The sequence below is a fragment of the Schistocerca nitens genome, chromosome 1 (genome assembly GCF_023898315.1).
Source record: "Schistocerca nitens isolate TAMUIC-IGC-003100 chromosome 1, iqSchNite1.1, whole genome shotgun sequence".
NCBI classification, from domain to species: Eukaryota; Metazoa; Arthropoda; class Insecta; order Orthoptera; family Acrididae; genus Schistocerca; species Schistocerca nitens.
In genome coordinates this window covers 984,030,517-984,050,361 of record NC_064614.1, presented here as the reverse complement: position 1 = coordinate 984,050,361, position 19,845 = coordinate 984,030,517, and positions in this window count along the sequence as shown.

The window sequence follows — 19,845 nt, the reverse complement described above, 5'->3', positions numbered from 1 at the left end:
GATTACATGTTTTCTTTTCCTAGCGGTTATGTAATGTATCCTTCTTTCGGCAACATTTAACTTTCATGAACAAATTTAAAATAACAAAGCACATACTAGGAAAAGGAACATTGTTCTCTGTGCTATCATATTTAAACTGTGGACTGTATCCTCTGAAGCCGAATTAGGGGAGTAACACAGCATTTGCCTAAACGAACGGGGAATATCACCTGAATAAAAGACCCATATCACTAACGTCAATTTGCAGTAGGGTTTTGGAACACGTACTGTGCTCGAACGTTAAGAGTTACTGACAAATAGCCAACACGGATACAGAAAATATCTTTCTTGTGAAGCATAACAAACTCTTTATTCTCATGGAGTAATGAGTGCTATTGGTTGAGGACGTCAAATTTATTCCATATTTTTAGTTTTGCAGAAGGCTTTTGACACCGTTCCTCACAAGCGATTTCTAATTAAGTTGCGTGCCTATGGAGCAGCGTCACAGTTGTGTGACTGGATTCGTGATTTCCAGTCGCAAAGGTCGCAGTTCCTATAATAAGTGATTGAAAGTCATCGAGTGAAGGAGAAGGAATACGTAGCGTTCCCCAAGGAAGTGTTATAGGCCCTCTGTTGGCCCTGATTTACATAAACGATTTAGAAGACAATAGATCAGCCCTCTCAGATTGTTTGTAGATGATGCCGTCATTCATCCTCTTGTAGAGTGATCAGATTATCAAAAATGGTTCAAATGGCTCTGAGCACTATGGGACTCAACTGCTGTGGTCATAAGTCCCCTAGAACTTAGAACTACTTAAACCTAACTAACCTAAGGACAGCACACAACACCCAGCCATCACGAGGCAGAGAAAATCCCTGACCCCGCCGGGAATCGAACCCGGGAACCCGGGCGTGGGAAGCGAGAACGCTACCGCACGACCACGAGATGCGGGCGATCAGATTATCAAAACGAATTCCCAAATGATTCAGACAAGATATCTGTATTGTGAAATACTGGCAATTGATTGCAAAAAATGAAAAGTGTGAAATCACCTACATGAGTACTAAAAGAAATCCGCTAAATTTCAGTTATACGATAAACCACACAGATCTAAAGGCCATAAACTCAACTAAGCACTTGGGGGTCACAATTACACGTAACTTAAATTGGAACGATCACATAGATAATATTATGGGAAAAGAAAGCCAGAGACTGCGATTTATTGGAGAACATTTAGGAAATATAGCGGGTCTACTAAAGACACTGCACACTACGCTTGTCCGCACTCTTCTGGAGCATTGCTGTGTGGTGCGGGATCCGCATCGGATAGGACTGACGGAGGACATCGAAAAAGTTCGAGGAAGGGCAACTCGTTCTGTACTATAGCGAAGTAGGGAAGAGAACGTCACAGATGTGATATACGAATTGTGGTGGCGTCTTTCTTAGACGCAGGATCTTCTCATGAAATTTAAATCACCAACATTTTCCTCAGAGAGTGAAAATATTTTGTTAGCACTCACCTGTCTAGGGAGAAATGCTTATCACAATAAAATAAGAGAAATCAGGCCCCACAAGGGTTTCATTGTTCGTTTCCCCCCGCGCTGTTTGAGAGTGGAATAGAAAGCAAGTAGCTTAATCCACGCTCAAGTTGGTGTGCGTACATGCCTAGGATCGTTAATCCGCTGCAAGGATTCGATCCACGCGTGGCTTACATCCCTTTCTCGCATTAAACCATACGAGCAAGTCAAACTTTGGTTGAATGTTTGCGTTCTGCAACTCTCCATGATAAATTTAATAAGGTGCATTTCTGGGAGAGTGAGAGAGGGGGAGGGGGAAGGGTAGAGGGAGACAGAGAGAGAGAGAGAGAGAGAGAGAGAGAGAGAGAGAGAGAGAGAGATTCTCTGTCATTCGCACGACAGGTATCTTTCCTGGTGCAGAGAAGTATAACTTCAGTATGTGTCGTTGATGATGTATCTTTTTATTTCGTCAGTGTTTATATATAGCGAAACGACGTAGCAACGGGACGAACTACAGCTGTTTTAATCCCGTACGAGACCAAACAGTGCCGACGCTACTGGTGGTTTTGGTAACCGATCAGTTTTGTGAAAACATTCACCAGCAGTATCCATTTGTTGCTATTTAACCGCCAGAGGGCGAGTGCACAACTTTAAATATCAGTACACGGAATCCCAGGATAAATGGTCAATATTCAGGTATCTAACAGGAAAGATTATTCGATGCAAAGAAGTCTAATAAATAGGAACTCTAAAATATATACTTTATGATCTGTGAGCACTTCTTCATCTTAGATAATGTGAAACAAACCTCTCCCACTGTAACTCTTTGCTTTCCATATTTCTAGAGATGGGAGTATGTACCAAAAATGTTTAACTCTCTGGCAGATCAAAACTGTGTGCCGGGCCGAGACTCGACTCGGGACCTTTGCCTTTCGCGGGCAAGTCCTCTACCAACTAAGCTACCCAAGTACGACTCATGCCCTGTCCTCGCAGCTTTATATGAAACTTCCTGGTTGATTAAAACTGTGTGCCAGGCAAGACTCGAACTCAGGACCTTTGCCTTTCGCGGGCAAGTGCTCTACCAACTAAGCTACCCAAGCATGACTCACTCCCCTCCACACTCCGCTGCAGAGTGAAAATCTCATTCTAAAATTGTTTAGAAAACATGGACTCTAAAATGGGTACCTAGGGAGCTATGAATATTATTTCATCTTTGCTACTGTGGAACATCACTCTTCTACTCGCAGCTCTTAAGGTATTTTAGAGCTAATGTTCAAGAGACAACATGTGGTGTTGTTTTAGCCACCACACATTAGACATTATGCAATAATGAATTGTTATTTATATTGTATTCGCCGTACTATGCTACTAGAAAGACAATCTTGCAAACATAAACTTACAAAAAATCTCATTAAAGAAACATAAAAAAATGGAATAACAGTACATATCATTCCTGAAGAGGGGCAGCAGCCTTTTCAGTAGTTGCAGGGGCAACAGTCTGGATGATTGACTGATCTGGCCCTGTAACATTAACCAAAACGGCCTTGCTGTACTGGTACTGCGAACGGCTGAAAGCAAGGGGAAACTACAGCCGTATTTTTTCCCGAGGACATGCAGCTTTACTGTATGATTAAATGATGATGGCGTCCTCTTGGGTAAAATATTCCGGAGGTAAAATAGTCCCCCATTCGGATCTCCGGGCAGAGACTACTCAAGAGGATGTCGTTATCAGGAGAAAGAAAACTGGCGTTCTACGGATCGGAGCGTGGAATGTCAGATCCCTTAATCGGGCAGGTAGGTTAGAAAAATTAAAAAGGGAAATGGATAGGTTAAAGTTAGATATAGTGGGAATTAGTGAAGTTCGGTGGCAGGAGGAACAAGACTTTTGGTCTGGTGATTACAAGGTTATAAATACAAAATCAAATAGGGGTAATGCTGGAGTAGGTTTAATAATGAATAAAAAAATTGGAGTGCGGGTTAGCTACTACAAACAGCATTGTGAACGCATTATTGTGGCCAAGATAGACACAAAGCCCATGCCTACTACAGTAGTACAAGTTTATATGCCAATTAGCTCTGCAGATGATGAAGAAATAGATGAAATGTATGACGAGATAAAAGAAATTATTCAGGTAGTGAAGGGAGACGAAAATTTAATAGTCATGGGTGACTGGAATTCGTCAGTAGGAAAAGGGAGAGAAGGAAACATAGTAGGTGAATATGGATTGGGGGGAAGAAATGAAAGAGGAAGCCGCCTTGTACAATTTTGCACAGAGCATAACTTAAAAAATGGTTCAAATGGCTCTGAGCACTATGGGACTCAACTGCTGAGGTCATTAGTCCCCTAGAACTTAGAACTAGTTAAACCTAAGGACATCACAAACATCCATGCCCGAGGCAGGATTCGAACCTGCGACCGTAGCGGTCTTGCGGTTCCAGACTGCAGCGCCTTTAACCGCACGGCCACTTCGGCCGGCTGAGCATAACTTAATCATAACTAACACTTGGTTCAAGAATCATAAAAGAAGGTTGTATACCTGGAAGAATCCTGGAGATACCTAAAAGGTATCAGATTATATAATGGTAAGACAGAGATTTAGGAACCAGGTTTTAAATTGTGAGACATTTCCAGGGGCAGATGTGGATTCTGACCACAATCTATTGGTTATGAACTGCAGATTGAAACTGAAGAAACTGCAAAAAGGTGGGAATTTAAGGAGATGGGACCTGGATAAACTGAAAGAACCAGAGGTTGTACAGAGTTTCAGGGAGAGCATAAAGGAACAATTGACAGGAATGGGGGAAAGAAATACAGTAGAAGAAGAATGGGTAGCTCTAAGGGCTGAAGTAGTGAAGGCAGCAGACGATCAAGTAGGTAAAGAGACGAGGACTAATAGAAATCCTTGGGTAACAGAAGAAATATTGAATTTACTTGATGAAAGGATAAAATATAAAAATGCAGTAAATGAAGCCGGCTAAAAGGAATACAAACGTCTCAAAAATGAGATCGACAGGAAGTGCAAAATTGCTAAGCAGGGATGGCTAGAGGACAAATGTAAGGATGTAGAGGCTTGTCTCACTAGGGGTAAGATAGATACTGCCTACAGGAAAATTAAAGAGACCTTTGGAGAGAAGAGAACCACTTGTATGAATATCAAGAGCTCAGATGGAAACCCAGTTCTAAGCAAAGAAGGGAAGGCAGAAAGGTGGAAGGAGTATATAGAGGGTTTATACAAGGGCGATGTACTTGAGGACAATATTATGGAAATGGAAGAGGATGTAGATGAAGACGAAATGGGAGATAAGATACAGCGTGAAGAGTTTGACAGAGCATTGAAAGACCTGAGTCGAAACAAGGCCCCGGGAGTAGACAACATTCCATTAGAACTACTGATGGCCTTGGGAGAGCCAGTCCTGACAAAACTCTACCATCTGGTGAGCAAGATGTATGAGACAGGCGAAATACCCTCAGACTTCAAAAAGAATATAATAATTTCAATCCCAAAGAAAGCAGGTGTTGACAGATGTGAAAATTACCGAACTATCAGTTTAGTAAGTCACAGCTGCAAAATACTAACGCGAATTCTTTACAGACGAATGGAAAAACTAGTAGAAGCCAATCTTGGGGAAGATCAGTTTGGATTCCGTAGAAATATTGGAACACGTGTGGCAATACTGACCTTAAGACATATGTTAGAAGAAAGAATAAGGAAAGGCAAAACTACGTTTCTAGCATTTGTAGACTTAGAGAAATCTTTTGACAACGTTAACTGGAATACTCTCTTTCAAATTCTGAAGGTGGCATGGGTAAAATACAGGGAGCGAAAGGCTATTTACAATTTGTACAGAAACCGGATTGCAGTTATAAGAGTCGAGGGGCATGACAGGGTAGCAGTGGTTGGGAAAGGAGTGAGACAGGGTTGTAGCCTCTCCCCAATGTTATTCAATCTGTATATTGAGCAAGCAGTAAAGGAAACAAAAGAAAAATTCGGAGTAGGTATTAAAATTCATGGAGAAGAAGTAAAAACTTTGAGGTTCGCCGATGACATTGTAATTCTGTCAGAGACAGCAAAGGACTTGGAAGAACAGTTGAACGGAATGGACAGTGTCTTGAAAGGAGGGTATAAGATGAACATCAACAAAAGCAAAACGAGGATAATGGAATGTAGTCAAATTAAATCGGGTGATGCTGAGGGAATTAGATTAGGAAATGAGACACTTAAAGTAGTAAAGGAGTTTTGCTATTTAGGGAGTAAAATAACTGATGATGGTCGATGTAGAGAGGATATAAAATGTAGACTGGCAATGGCAAGGAAAGCGTTTCTCAAGAAGAGAAATTTGTTAACATCGAGTATAGATTTAAGTGTCAGGAAGTCGTTTCTGAAAGTATTTGTATGGAGTGTAGCCATGTATGGAAGTGAAACATGGACGATAACTAGTTTGGACGAGAAGAGAATAGAAGCTTTCGAAATGTGGTGCTACAGAAGAATGCTGAAGATAAGGTTGGTAGATCACGTAACTAATGAGGAGGTATTGAATAGGATTGGGGAGAAGAGAAGTTTGTGGCACAACTTGACTAGAAGAAGGGATCGGTTGGTAGGACATGTTTTGAAGCATCAAGGAATCACAAATTTAGCATTGGAGGGCAGCGTGGAGGGTAAAAATCGTAGAGGGAGACCAAGAGATGAATACACTAAGCAGATTCAGAAGGATGTAGGTTGCAGTAAGTACTGGGAGATGAAGAAGCTTGCACAGGATAGAGTAGAATGGAGAGCTGCATCAAACCAGTCTCAGGGCTGAAGCCCACAACAACAACATCAAAATGGTTCAAATGGTTCAAATGGCTCTGAGCACTATGGGACTCAACTGCTGAGGTCATCAGTCCCCTAGAACTTAGAACTAGTTAAACCTAACTAACCTAAGGACATCACAAACATCCATGCCCGAGGCAGGATTCGAACCTGCGACCGTAGCGGTCTTGCGGTTCCAGACTGCAGCGCCTTTAACCGCACGGCCACTTCGGCCGGCAACAACAACATCATTCATGCTGATGTTAATCTACCGTTTATACTACACAAGTCTTAAGTAAATTATTTGTAACAGTTATTGTGTCATTTGCCGTCCTCTCTGGGAATGGCAGCAGCAGCGTGTTTCTTCGATACTATTTCTGCTGTACTATCTTTAGTGTAGCGGATATAGTTTCCGGCTGGGCGGTGTGTGACCAGTCGGTCGGTTGGCGTGGAGCAGCAAGGAAGTCCCCGTCGCGGGTACTCTGCCTGGGATCACGGGCGGTGAGCACGCGCGGTTGGAGTGTGAGGTGCTGCTTGCGAGTGCTACGAAGTTCGTCCCCCACCGATCTTGGACATGAAAGTTGAGTTCTCACTTAACCTACTATCGAGCCTCAACTGGTTACATATCTTCGTTTGATCCTGGTTGTCGCTTTTGGGACATTCCCGCGAGCAACAACGTGTGTGTATTCAAGTCGGCTAAGATTCCAGCCGTCTTCCTGTGGAGTTTAACTCAACTTAATTTATTCCCTATTGTTGAAGTTGACCAGCGGTATCTTCTGCCTTGCAGCTGTTGATGTTCCGGTTACCTGCCCTGGTCGTTGACGTATTTATCGGCAGTGTATTTTCCTCATCGTGTTGTTGCTGTCCAGTGTGGTGTGTAGTTCGACAGCTGAGTTGTTGTTGGTCGTTGTGGGTGCCAATATTCTGTGTGTCGTTGTATTGAAATCTTATGGTCGTTTTGGTTGTTGCGTGGAGTGGAACTGATTTTGTTGATTGGTCGGTTGGCTGTCTGTTAGTTGGGTTGCCTTCAGGTTAAGAAGTTGTTGGACAGGCTGCCTGCCTCACCTAAACGGGTATCAGTGTTACAATCCCAGGCCGATCCTTGGAAACTTCTGAGCGTCATTCCTTGTGTTTTACATAGTAATTCCCCCTGTTCGGGTTTTAGTTATTTGGTTGATGTGTGGCCTTCAACCGAGTATCAGTACCTCTTAAATTAATGTTCTTGTCTTCCCCTTAAGGCATGAGATTGTTATTCTTGGATATGGGCCTTCAGCTGAATTTGACATGAGATGTTTTGAGATAAGGCGTTCTGCCTTTTAAATTGAAACTCTTTTTCTAACCCTTAAGCCGTTAAACATATTTTGTTGATATGTCGCCTTCAGCCTAGTATTAATATATCTTAAATTAATATTGTCTTGCTCTTAAGATATGAGATTGTTATTCTTTATAGGGGCCTTCAGCCGAATTTCATATGAATTGTTTTGAGATACGGACTTCTCCCTTTTAAAATTGAAACTCTTCTTTCTAGGGCTTAATCCGTTAAATTGTTTGCTGATGTGCGGCCTTCAGCTGAGTTTTAATACCTCTTAAATTAATGTAAGATTGTTAAGCTTTTGTATGGGTCCTTCAGCCGAATTTTGCATGAAATGTTTTGAGATAAGGGTTTCTGCCCTTTGATTGAAACTCTTGTTATTGCTTAATATGCGGTCTCCAGCCAAGTTCCATTAAAATTAAATTGCTATGGCCTTCAGCTTGTTTAGATTGAAGAATTAGAAAACATTCTTGGGTGAAGCCTCCAGAAGAACCTTGTATTTTAATTTTTTGCTTAGGGCTTATGTCTTGGATTTTGAGTGTGGCCTTCAGCCGATCTAAAGCTAATCAAAGGAGTTAGATAGGAGTTTTGGGTGTTTTGCATCCTTGTTGTAATACTGTGTGTTGATAAATAAAGTTCGTATGTTGAGTGCAACTGACAGCAACTTATTTCGGCCCCTTTCCACGACCTCATTCGCTCTGTCCTGCTAGCCCAGGCATTTCACAAATAGTGATCCGATAATAAAGGACTAAATACAGCTGAAGCGGTTATTAATACCTGAGATGACTACTCATGGTTGCGGTTTCCCCACCTACAAGTTTGTTTATGAAGGCATCCGATAGATATTAAAGATAAGTAAAGTGTGGCATGTGTTGGTGACGGATGTGATATGTTTGCAAAAGTACCTTAGATTGTGTATAAATTGACAGACTAGGCGGTCAGAACCCGCTATTGTAGTATAAATCCTGCTGTCATGTGAGGATGTGTCATTAAAAGTGGGAAGAAGTGTACAGATGTTTACACTGAAATAACGGATTCCAGCCAGCTTGTATCAATATCAGCATGTTTCTGAGTTTGTTTTGTGCAGTACCAACTTTAATAATAATCGTGTCACTTTAAACATATTTTAAAGAGCTTTTGTTCTAAACGTAAATGACAGTTCTGCAAAAAAAAAGAGAGACGTCCATGCTTCAATTACTCAGCTAATAAGGAGATAAAAACATTAACTACATAACCAAATTATGTTCCTCTCTGTATACCATCATTTGCTGGAAACCTTGTTTAGATATCTAGAACTGTTTAGGATATGAAATATAAATTTGGTCTTGATTTCTACAGTGACATGAGACATGTACAGTCTTACTTCAGATAGTTAACTGATTAAGTTGCTAGGCGACACGCCATTAGGAAAATACTAGTGAAGACTCATAGTAAAGGGTGTCCATTCATTGGCGTACCAGTCGCAGAACTACTTGGTGGTAATGTTCACTCAGCATCGTTTCCCTAAGTGTGTTTTACAGGAGAGTCCGCGGTCATCTCTACCAACCAAGATTTTCGTATTCAACTTATGGACTCGTGGGCTGGACTTAAATGGGAGGCTATGGGTTCCTCGTTCCGGTGCCGTCCATCAATCCATCTAATTCGTAGACCAACGAGTTTTAGGAATCTCTCACTCCGTGTCCATTTACCTTTGGTAGGGTGTGTGTGGTCACAGTCAACCCGTGTCGTCCTACGTTGGAAATGGTAAACTTGGAGTGTATGAAATTGTTTCCATGCGGAAAACCCCATTGTCCAATACAAGGATAAAAACAACAGTAATCAACTGTTCCCCAACGTCTGTGCTCTACTTGTCGATAAAATACTCGCAGAGCAAATAATTTTACGGCTAGGAATGAAGACTTTCCCCTCGAGTTGTGTGTGGTTGTAACCTTGGGTGCAGTGATGGCTAGTGAATTAAAAGTGACTGGGTGACCGAAACTCGGGTCTTAGCGTTGCTGCCTGTAGGTCATGGGCTTCGTGGTTCGATGCCCGAGCGGTTCAGAGATTTTATCCACTCACGGACTGGGTGTTGCGACGTCATCACCATCACTCCACAGTCATCGACGCGCAGGTAGCCGAAGTGGCGTGAAGTCTAAAGACTTGTACTGCGCAGCCGAACAATCCCAAATGAGGTCGTTTGGCCAAGAATATCATACCATCGTTTCTTTTCATTGGCTGATTGCCAACAAACCATAGCTGAAAGAAAAGAGAATTTCTAGTAGTGAATGCTGCATCCTCTCATTACCTTCACTACTGTGAGAAGAGACTATGGAAACAGTTATGTAGAATATTGTTCCCGCATGTGAGACAAGGGGCTGTAGCTGCTCTTCTCTCCCTAGAGAGCAGGAAATGGAATGTTAACATTATTAGTAAATTATCTATAGAGGAATGAACGGGTGCCGCCTGACTTATTCCCTCATGTCAAAGATTTTAACAGTTGGTGTTTACGATTCAGTTGCCAAACATTAATCAGCAAATTAAACGCAGTTGTTGAAGATTGCTAGAACAAGTAGTGAGTTCGCTGCATTGTTACCTACTTCTATGTTCACCACATTGTGACAATGATTTTACAGTAATCTAATGTGGTAGCAAATGTGAAAGTCAAGGTCTTACTGCAATGGGAGCACCGGTTTCCGTTAGATCAACGAAGTTAACGCTGACGAGCTTGGCTCCGGGTCTGCCGTGCTCTGTTGGCAAGCGGGCTGCACCCTGCCCACATGAGGTGAGTTGAGCAGCTTGACAGAGAAGCAGCGGCTCTGGTCACGAAAGCTGACAACGGCTGGGAGAGTGGTGTGCCGAACACATACCAATCCATATCCGCATCCAGTGACGCCTATAGTCTAAGGATGACACGGCGGTCTATACCCTTGGGCATTCAGACCAGATGAAGTTTAATAAATGTGGAAAGATGTGCAGTGTAAGTCTAGGTGCGAGGAACAGGGGCGCCATTTTGGGCTGTTATGCTTGCGATTACCAATTTTGCAGATCGTCTGGGACCCGTGAACAGCACCCAGCGGAGGTCCGCTGTTTTCTGCTTTACGCGACCCCCTCATGTAGTGCAAAGTGCGTGTGCTTAGCTTGCATACCGTGGTGACAGCAATATGCGCAAATACGATGGCGGTCGTACTGCGTACACAAGGTATAAACGGGAAGTGCACTGACGGAGGTGATTCTTGTGAACAGGTTTCCGACGTGATTACGGCCGCAGGGCAAGAATTAACATTGAACACGAAATAGTAGTTGGAGCTAGACGCATGTGATATTCCTATGTCAGAATTCGTTAGGGAATCCAATGTTTCGTGCTCCACAGTGTCAAACTTGTGGCAAGAATACGAAACTTCAGACTTTATCTGTCACCGCCGACAGCGCAGTGGCCGACGGCCTTCGCTTGGTGACGGAAAGAGCGACGTTTACGTAGACTTGTCAGTGCTAACAGACAAGCAGTACTGCGTGAAATAACCGCAGAAATCACTCTGGGACGTATGACAAACGTATCCGTTATGATAGAGCTCGTAACGTCACAAGATATCTGGCAAGTGATGACTCACCTAATATTGTTGCATTATCAAGAATGGTAACTCTTCTATCATACGAGATATTGTAAGAAGTACTTTTTCGTGCAATGGTTCTTTTCTTTTGAAGGCATTCGAAAGGTGGTAAAGATGAGTACAGTAACGCGCTTGTTTGTGGCGGAGGTGATATGTTTGCAAGGGTACCTTATAAATGAGTATAAATTGACAGGCCAAGCGCCCAGAACGCCCTGCCAAGGTGAAAACAGTGCCAATAACGTTAATGGGCTATGGTAGCAACGGGTACCTTTGCCGACAGCACTACATCGCCCGCAGCGCATCTTCTGGGATCGTGACCATATCGGTTGGACCCTAGACGAGTGGAAATCCGTGTCCTGGTCAGCTGAGCCCCGATTTCAGTTGGTAAGCGCTGATAGTATTGTCAGAACCAAGTTTTAAAAAAAATGGCTCTGAGCACTATGGGACTTAACAGCTGAGGTCATCAGTCCTTTAGAACTTAGAACTACTTACCCTAACTAACCTAAGGACATCACACAAATCCATTCCCGGGGCAGGATCAGAACCTGCGACCGTAGCGGTCGCGCGGTTCCACACTGAAGGGCCTAGAACCGCTCGGCCACAGAGGCAGGCACCAAGTTGTCAACAAAGCACTGTGCAAACTGGTGATGGCTCCGCAATGGTATAAGCTTGTTTACATGGAATGGACGGGGCTCTCTGGTCCAACGAAACCCATCATTGACCGGTAAGGAATATGTTCGGCTACTTGGAGACCGTTTGCAGCCATTAATGATGTTCCCAAACGACAATGCCATGTCATCGGGCCACAATTGTTCGTGATCGATGTGAAGAACATTATGGACGATTCGAGCGAATGTTTTGGCCACACAGATCGCCCGACACGAATCCTATCGAAGATTTACGGAACACAATAGAGAGGTCAGCTCTTGCAAAAATTATGGACGGCTATAGAGGCAGCATGGCTCAATATTTCTGCAAGGGATTTCGAAAGACTTGTTGAGTCCTTGCCACGTCAAGTAGCTTTACTACGTCAGGCAAAAGGAAGTCGGACACGATATTAGGAGGTGTCTCATGAGTTTTGCATCCTTAGTGCATAATATAACGGTCAGCGGTGATGGGTCCTCTGCTTTGGCTTGTTGCCCGGGACCAGGCGGCGCGGCGGCGGCTCAACACACGAATTTGAACTGCGAACGTACGAGGATCACTCCAAAAGAAATGCACACTATATTTGTAAAAATACAGTTTTCATTCTGCATGTGTGAAAGTTTTACAGTGTGTAGATACATCCTTCCCGCTTGTTTTCAAACTTAGTTCAACGTGTTCCCGTGAGTGGCGCGGTCACACCATGTCTTCAAGAGGGCTGCAACACAAATATAGTGTGCATTTCTTTTGGAGTGACCCTCGTACGTTCGCAGTTTAAATTCGTGTGTTGAGCCGCCGCCCCGCCGTCTGGCTCGGGGCAGCAAGTCAAAGCAGAGGACCCACCACCGCTGACCGTTATATTGTGTACTAAGGATGCAAAACTCATGAGACACCTCCTAATGTCGTGTTAGTCAGAAGCAACGTGCTGTCATAGATTTCCTGTGCAGTGAAAACGAGACACCGGGAAATATCCACAAGAAGTTGAAAAAGGTGTATGGAGATGCTGCTGTCGATCGCAGTACAGTTAGTCAGTGGGAAAGCAGGTTATGTGATGAAGGCGGGCACGGCAATATTGAGGATTGTCCTCGCAGCGGCAGGCCTCGTACTCCAACACTCCAGACAATGTGCAGAGAGTTAACGAATTGGTGACTCCTGACAGACGCATCACAGTCAACGAATTGTCACGCTACGCTGGGATAGGGGAAGGAAGTGTTTGCAGAATACTGAAACTGTTGGCGTTAAAAAAGGTTTGTGCCAGGTGGGTTCTCAGGATGTTGACAGTGGCTCACAAAGAAACAAGAAGAAAGGTATGCAGCGAACCTTCGGAAAAGTAGGAGAATGGTGGAGATGAATGTCTTGGAAGAATTGTGACAGGTGATGAAACGCGGCTCAATCATTTTTCACCAGAGACGAAGAGGCAATCAATGGAGTGGCATCATGCAAATTCACTCAACGAAAAAAAATCAAAACCACACCTTCTGCTGGAAAAGTTATGGCTACGGTGTTTTTCGATTCCGAAGGACTCTTGCTTGTGGACATCGTGCCAAGTGGAATCACCATAAATTCTGATGCATATGTGACGATACTGAAGAAACTTCAAGCTCGACTGAGTCGTGTTCGACCACATCGTCAAAAGCAGGATGTTTTGGTGTTGCACGACAGTGCACGGCCACATGTCAGTAAAAAAAAAAAAAAAAAAAAAAAAAACATGGAAGCGATCACAAAACTCGGATGGACAACACTGAAACACCCGCGTCACAGTCCTGACCTGGCTCCATGTGACTATCATCTCTTTGGGAAACTGAAAGACTCTCTTCGTGGAACAAGGTTTGAAGATGATGACTCCCTTGTGCACGCTGCCAAACAGTGGCTGCAACAGGTTGGTCCAGAATTTTACCGTGCGGGTATACAGGCGCTGGTTCCAAGATGGCGTAAGGCAGTTGAGAGGGATGGAAATTATGTGGAGAAATGAAAATATTGTTCCTAAAGGATGTATGTACACACTGTAAATCTTTCAAACATGTAGAATAAAAGATGGATTTTAAAAAAATAGTGTGTATTTCTTTTGGAGTGACCCTATATAATACAGCCAACGCCCCGTTGTCCAAAAAGCAGATTCTCAAGCGTTTAGTCACATTTAGGGCGCCAGACCTGAGAAGCTTTTCTTCACCAACGGAGTCCACAGGATGAACTAGAACTGCACCGGCACGCATTCAGAGATTGTTTCAGCAATACTAACACCTAATGCGTCCAGTATCCTAATCCTATACCACCTGTGCTTGGATGGGCCGAGTTACATCATAGTTGGAATCCGCCACGAGCAGGACTAGGGGGAGTGGGGTGCGATAACACCAAATCAGGACATGCACCGAACATGACGCAGAATAGAACTTTAGACAGTAGAACTTAGAATTAGGAAATTAAAACAGGAACCTGCAGCGATAGACATCCTCGGCCTGCCTAGTGTCAAGGGCAAGCTCATCGGGATTAGCTCGGTGAGCAAGGCTGCGCAGTAGTATTATACACTTGCTGACACACCTGTGACGCTGCAGGCAGTAGGGATTAGCTATAAGTAGCCATCACAAAGTAGAGTATTAGTAGCAATAAAGTTGCCCATTGTAATTCTGTACTGGCTGTAGTTTCCATTGTAAAAATTGTGAATTAGCTGCAACTATAGTGATATGTAACACTTAAGTACTCACTAATCATGTAAGGTGGTGGGTTGCATATGTATAATTATAAAGATTTCTGAATAAAGAATTTCTTTTTAATAAAAAAAAAAGAAAAATACCTTCTGAATGTTTTCTTATCAGGAACACACGGCCTCCGGCGGCTCGTTGCAGGGTCCTTGTACTTAATTTGGTTTCTTGCCTCACTTTGCTTAGCACCTTTATTGCACTGAAAATAGCACCCCAATGTCGACGGTGTGCGCTGCGTGTCTAGTCTTGAAACAAAATAGTTCTACTGACTCATGGTACTTGCGCTCATGGTACTTACTGCTGAAGACAGTAACATGCCCGCATTATTCTTCGGTCACAAGTTTGCATTCATTAGTGGTCGGCTTCATTTATCCAGTAGTATTAGTCATACGTTAACAGTGGTACACAGCAAGATTGATCCACTCATGAAGCGTTGGCCGATGTGTACCTCGTGTGTGGGTTCACTGAATACATTGGCAGACCAAGAATGCTACGCTGTGCCGAGCTGTTCCCACAGTGACATAAATCACGTCACAGTACCATTGCATCTTTCTGAGGTTATTGCGTTACAATTTGGTTATTGATCATTACAGGCTTCTTCACTCTTGTCAAGGGGTTTCCACAGAAGGAAGGGTTATTGCGTTAACAAGCGAAATAAACAGTAATTGCATTATTACTCTGTATTGAGCTGTCGTAGATCGTGAGTCGATTATAACAAAATACTCAGAAGGCATTCCTGAAGGACCTCTGGAAGTACACATATCAAAAAAAAATTTTGCATCAACCCGGTTCCCAGAACTCCTGAAAATAGACGTTGACTGTGGATATTGTATCAGAGACACAGTCCATTTGTCTCTTCAGAGATGTCACTAAACCCGCCCAGCCAGCCGCGGTGGTCTAGCGGTTCTGGCGTTGCAGTCCGGAACCGCGGGACTGCTGCGGTCGCAGGTTCGAATCCTGCCTCGGGCATGGGTGTGTGTGATGTCCTTAGGTTAGTTAGGTTTAAGTAGTTCTAAGTTCTAGGGGACTTATGACCTAAGATGTTGAGTCCCATGGTGCTCAGAGCCATTTGAACCATTTTTGAAACCCGCCCAAAGATGTAAACAATCACGTATAAGCAGCGCCTATTAGACGGAGGGCGTACGACAGCCGATCAGTTCGAATCATTCCACCGGGTCTGTAGTTCAATCATGCCTAGACGGTCAATACCGAAGCTTGATCGCGTCCGCATTGTTACTTTGTGCCAGAAAGGCCGCTCAACAAGGAAAGTGACGAGGCGTCTCACTGAACCAAAGCGATATTGTTCGGACATGGAGGAGATACAGAGAGACAGGAACTGTCGATGACATGCCTCGCTCAGGCCGCGCAAGGGCTACTACTGCGGTGGATGATCGCTACCTACGGGTTATGGCTCGGAGGAACCCTGACAGCAACGCCGCTGTGTTACATAATGCTTTTCGTGCAGCCACAGGACGTCGTGTTACGACTCAAACTGTGCGCAATTGACTGCATGATGCGCAACTTCACTCTCGACGTCCATGGCAAGGTCTATCTTAGCAACCACGAAACCATGTAGCGCGGTGCAGATGGGGCCAACGACATGCCGAATGGACCTTTCAGGATTGGCATCACTTTCTCTTCAACATGAATGTCGCATATTCCCTCAACCAAACAATCGACGGAGGCGTGTTTGGAGGCAACCCGGTCAGGCTGAACACCTTAGACACACAGTCCAACGAGTGCAGCAAGGTGGAGGTTCCCTGCTGTTTTGAGGTGACATGGCATCGTCCGACCGATAGTGCAACCATATCGGCACGATATTGGTGAGGCATTCGTCGGTGGACGACAATTCGCGCCCCCATCGTGCACATCTTGTTAATGACTTTCTTCAGGATAACGACATCGCTTACTAGAGTGGCCAGCATGTTATTCAGACATGAACCCTATCGAACATGCCTAGCATAGACTAGAAAGGACTATTTATCGACGACGTGACCCACCAACCACTCCGAGGGATCTACGCCGAATCGCCGTTGGGAAGTGGGACAGCAATCTGGACCACCACCTCTGAATGTCTCGCTGTATGGTGGTGCAACGTGCAATGTGTGACTAGAATGAAATTTTCACTCTACAGCGGAGTGTGCGCTGATTTCATGTAATGTGTGGTTTTCATGAGCAATAAAAAGGGGGAAAATGATGTTTAATGTTGATCTCTATTCCAATTTTCTGTACAGGTTCTGAAAGTCTCGGAAACGAGGTGATGCAAAACTTTTTTGATGTGTGTATATCTTAGGAGTTCTGGCTCATCCCGTACATCGTTATTGCTATCCTCGCTACGTGCTCCATTCTCTTCATTCCTATAAGGCCTTTACCAGCAAACACTGTGGGTGACTAGTTGTTGAATATTACATTTTTTATGTATAATTCTGAACACGCGAGAGGACGCTTTGTATGTGCGTGTGCGTATGCGCATTTGCTAACACATTGTTTTGTCTCAGTTTTACGACCCACCAGGATAGCCGAGAGCGCTAACGCTCTGCTTCCTGGACTAGGGTAGGCGCGCCGGCCCGGCCGGTGTGCTGGGCAGCCGGGATGTAGTTTTTAGGCAGTTTTCCACATCCTACTAGATGAATAACGGGCTGGTCCCCACGTCTCGCCTCAGTTACACGACCCGCAGACATTTGCAACACATTCACACTACTTCACGATTTACACTAGACGTAGACAGCTGGGGTACACTAATTCCGTTCTGGGGGATATGGGGTGGCGGCAGGAAGGGCATCCGGCCACCCCTTAAAATTAACCATGCCATTTCCGTACCTAACCCTGTCGACCCTGCGCACAATGCGGTATTCAGGCTGTAGCAAAAAACATTGTTTTGTTTCAGTTTTACAAACCCTTTTCGAACAGATAGCTAGTATCAACATGATATACATGTTTCTGATAAGCCGAGTTGCACTGTGCTCCCTTTGCCGAAGCCATTAATAAATTCCCTTCTTGCGTTGAGTAACTATGGAAGGAATGATGTGTGCTATCACTTGTTGCCACTGTCATTATGAAAGCCATTGTCAATAACCGAAACGAACCACTCGTGCAAGGAGGTAACGAAGTCTCTATTGGTTGTTTTGTAGAATAACGACATTTCGCGCAGACAACAGGAGAAATTGTAAATATAGTCGTAGCTTGTCAGTTAATTCGATTCTCACATGACAGCTTCCCGAAAGCCGGTCTCCATTCCTCTCCGCGCAGTACCAGAGTTTTAATTACCAGTAAAACAACCAGTTGCTGTTCTGTGGCTTGCTAACTGCCTTCAGGGAAAATGGCAAAGTCACCTTTTGGTTTCGTGCCGGAAGAAGAACGAAGGCGCCGCCCCGGCAGAGACACTGCTACTTGTTAGGGTACGTCTGCTGGGGTGCCAGTCGGCACGTGGGGCGGCAGGTGGCAGGTGGCTGTTGTGTTAATTAGAGCACACGCGCCGCCGCTCAAGGGCTGCGGCCGCCCCTGCCTTTGTTTGCCCAGCTGCTGCTCCAGTCATACCTTCCTGCGTGCTAGTCCTGCTGGAGAACGAAAAGGAGCCGCACGCATTACCGTTGACCTGTCTGTTAACCATTGATGCTGAAGAACATCTATTCCAACGACGGATCAATGTAAAGAATATGTGTATGTGATTAGAGGTTCAAATGGTTCAAATGGCTCTGAGCACTATGGGACTCAACTGCTGAGGTCATTAGTCCCCTAGAACTTAGAACTAGTTAAACCTAACTAACCTAAGGACATCACAAACATCCATGCCCGAGGCAGGATTCGAACCTGCGACCGTAGCGGTCTTGCGGTTCCAGACTGCAGCGCCTTTAACCGCACGGCCACTTCGGCCGGCGATTAGAGGTAAGTCCTTCATTAGATGAATCACAGTCAGCTTTTAAGAAAAATTGTAGCCCTAATAAGGGACGGATCCCAGGTAAGCCGAGAGCGCTAACGCACTGCTTCGTGGACTCGGGTAGGCGCGCCGGCCCCGGATCGAATCCGCCTAGCGGATTAACGACGAGGGCCAGTGTGCCGGCCAGCCTGGGTGTGGTTTTTAGGCGGTTCTCCACATCCCCCTAGGTGAATACCGGGCTGGTCCCCACGTTCCGCCTCAGTTACACGGCTCGCGGACATCTGAACAATTTCGCACTATTCCATGGATTACACTAGTCGCAGACAGTTGAGGTACCCTAATTCCTTCCCGGGGGGTGCGGGATGGCGGCTGGAAGGGCATCCGGCCACCCCTTAAACTAACATTGCCACATCCGACTGACCATGCCGATCCTGCGTATCCGCGGGAAGAAAGGCAAAAGAAAGACAGAAAAGAAAGAAAAAGGGGATGGATCGAACACGCCGTCCAAGAAGAGAGAAAGCCAGGATTAACGAGGGGCAACGGCCGTTCACTGGGGAGGTATTCATCCCTTCTATTAACAAGTCTGCGTAACGCATTCGGAAAATTTTGACATGGTATTGGGCTAAACGATCTGTAGACCCATCAAGGAACAAAACGCAATCTATGAACGTCATAAGATAAACTGTGTCCACTACCGACACCTGGGGTTACAGAATTGTCGGCAAGCATACATTGGTACCACAGAAAGATGCATTAGCACCCGCGTAGTCGAACAGTAAAGGAACTGCGCGCTCAAGATGCTGACCAATCGGTGAGAGACCATGTTTTCTGAAATGTCGACAATGAAATAAAATTGGAGGAGGCAATTTTTTTAAGAAAATACATTGTGTGCACAGATATACAGAGGCTATAGACAATAAAAAGCTTAATAAAAGAAGTAGATATATAAGAAACTATCAGCCTCGGTTGCGGCAATGAAACCAACCTTTGCCTAGGATTCAGCTCAAGTAATTGAGCCTTCTTCAGAAGATAAACCTGATTCTATGTCTCCGAGGGCATGGTCTAGAAATGAAACTAAAACAGCCTGAATAGGCGTAGTCACATTCAGGCTGTTTTAGTTTTATTTGTAGAACATGCCCTCGTAGACATATTTTAGAACCAGGTTTATCTTCTGAAGAAGGCTCAATTACTTGGGCTGAAACCTAGGTAAAGGTTGGTATCATTACCGCCTATCACGATTGCTGACTAGGCTGCAATGTTGAAAGTACTAGAAAAGAAGAAGATGTTAGATAAACTACGAGTGTCGAGTTTGCGTCATCTGAATGACTTGTCGACTCCTGTTAAGCGAGAACAATGGGGCCAACCAAGCATAATTACACAATCAGTTTCGTGTGACGAGTGGTGCTGCCCTGTATAAAGCGTCTATAAATTAGGGGACGCT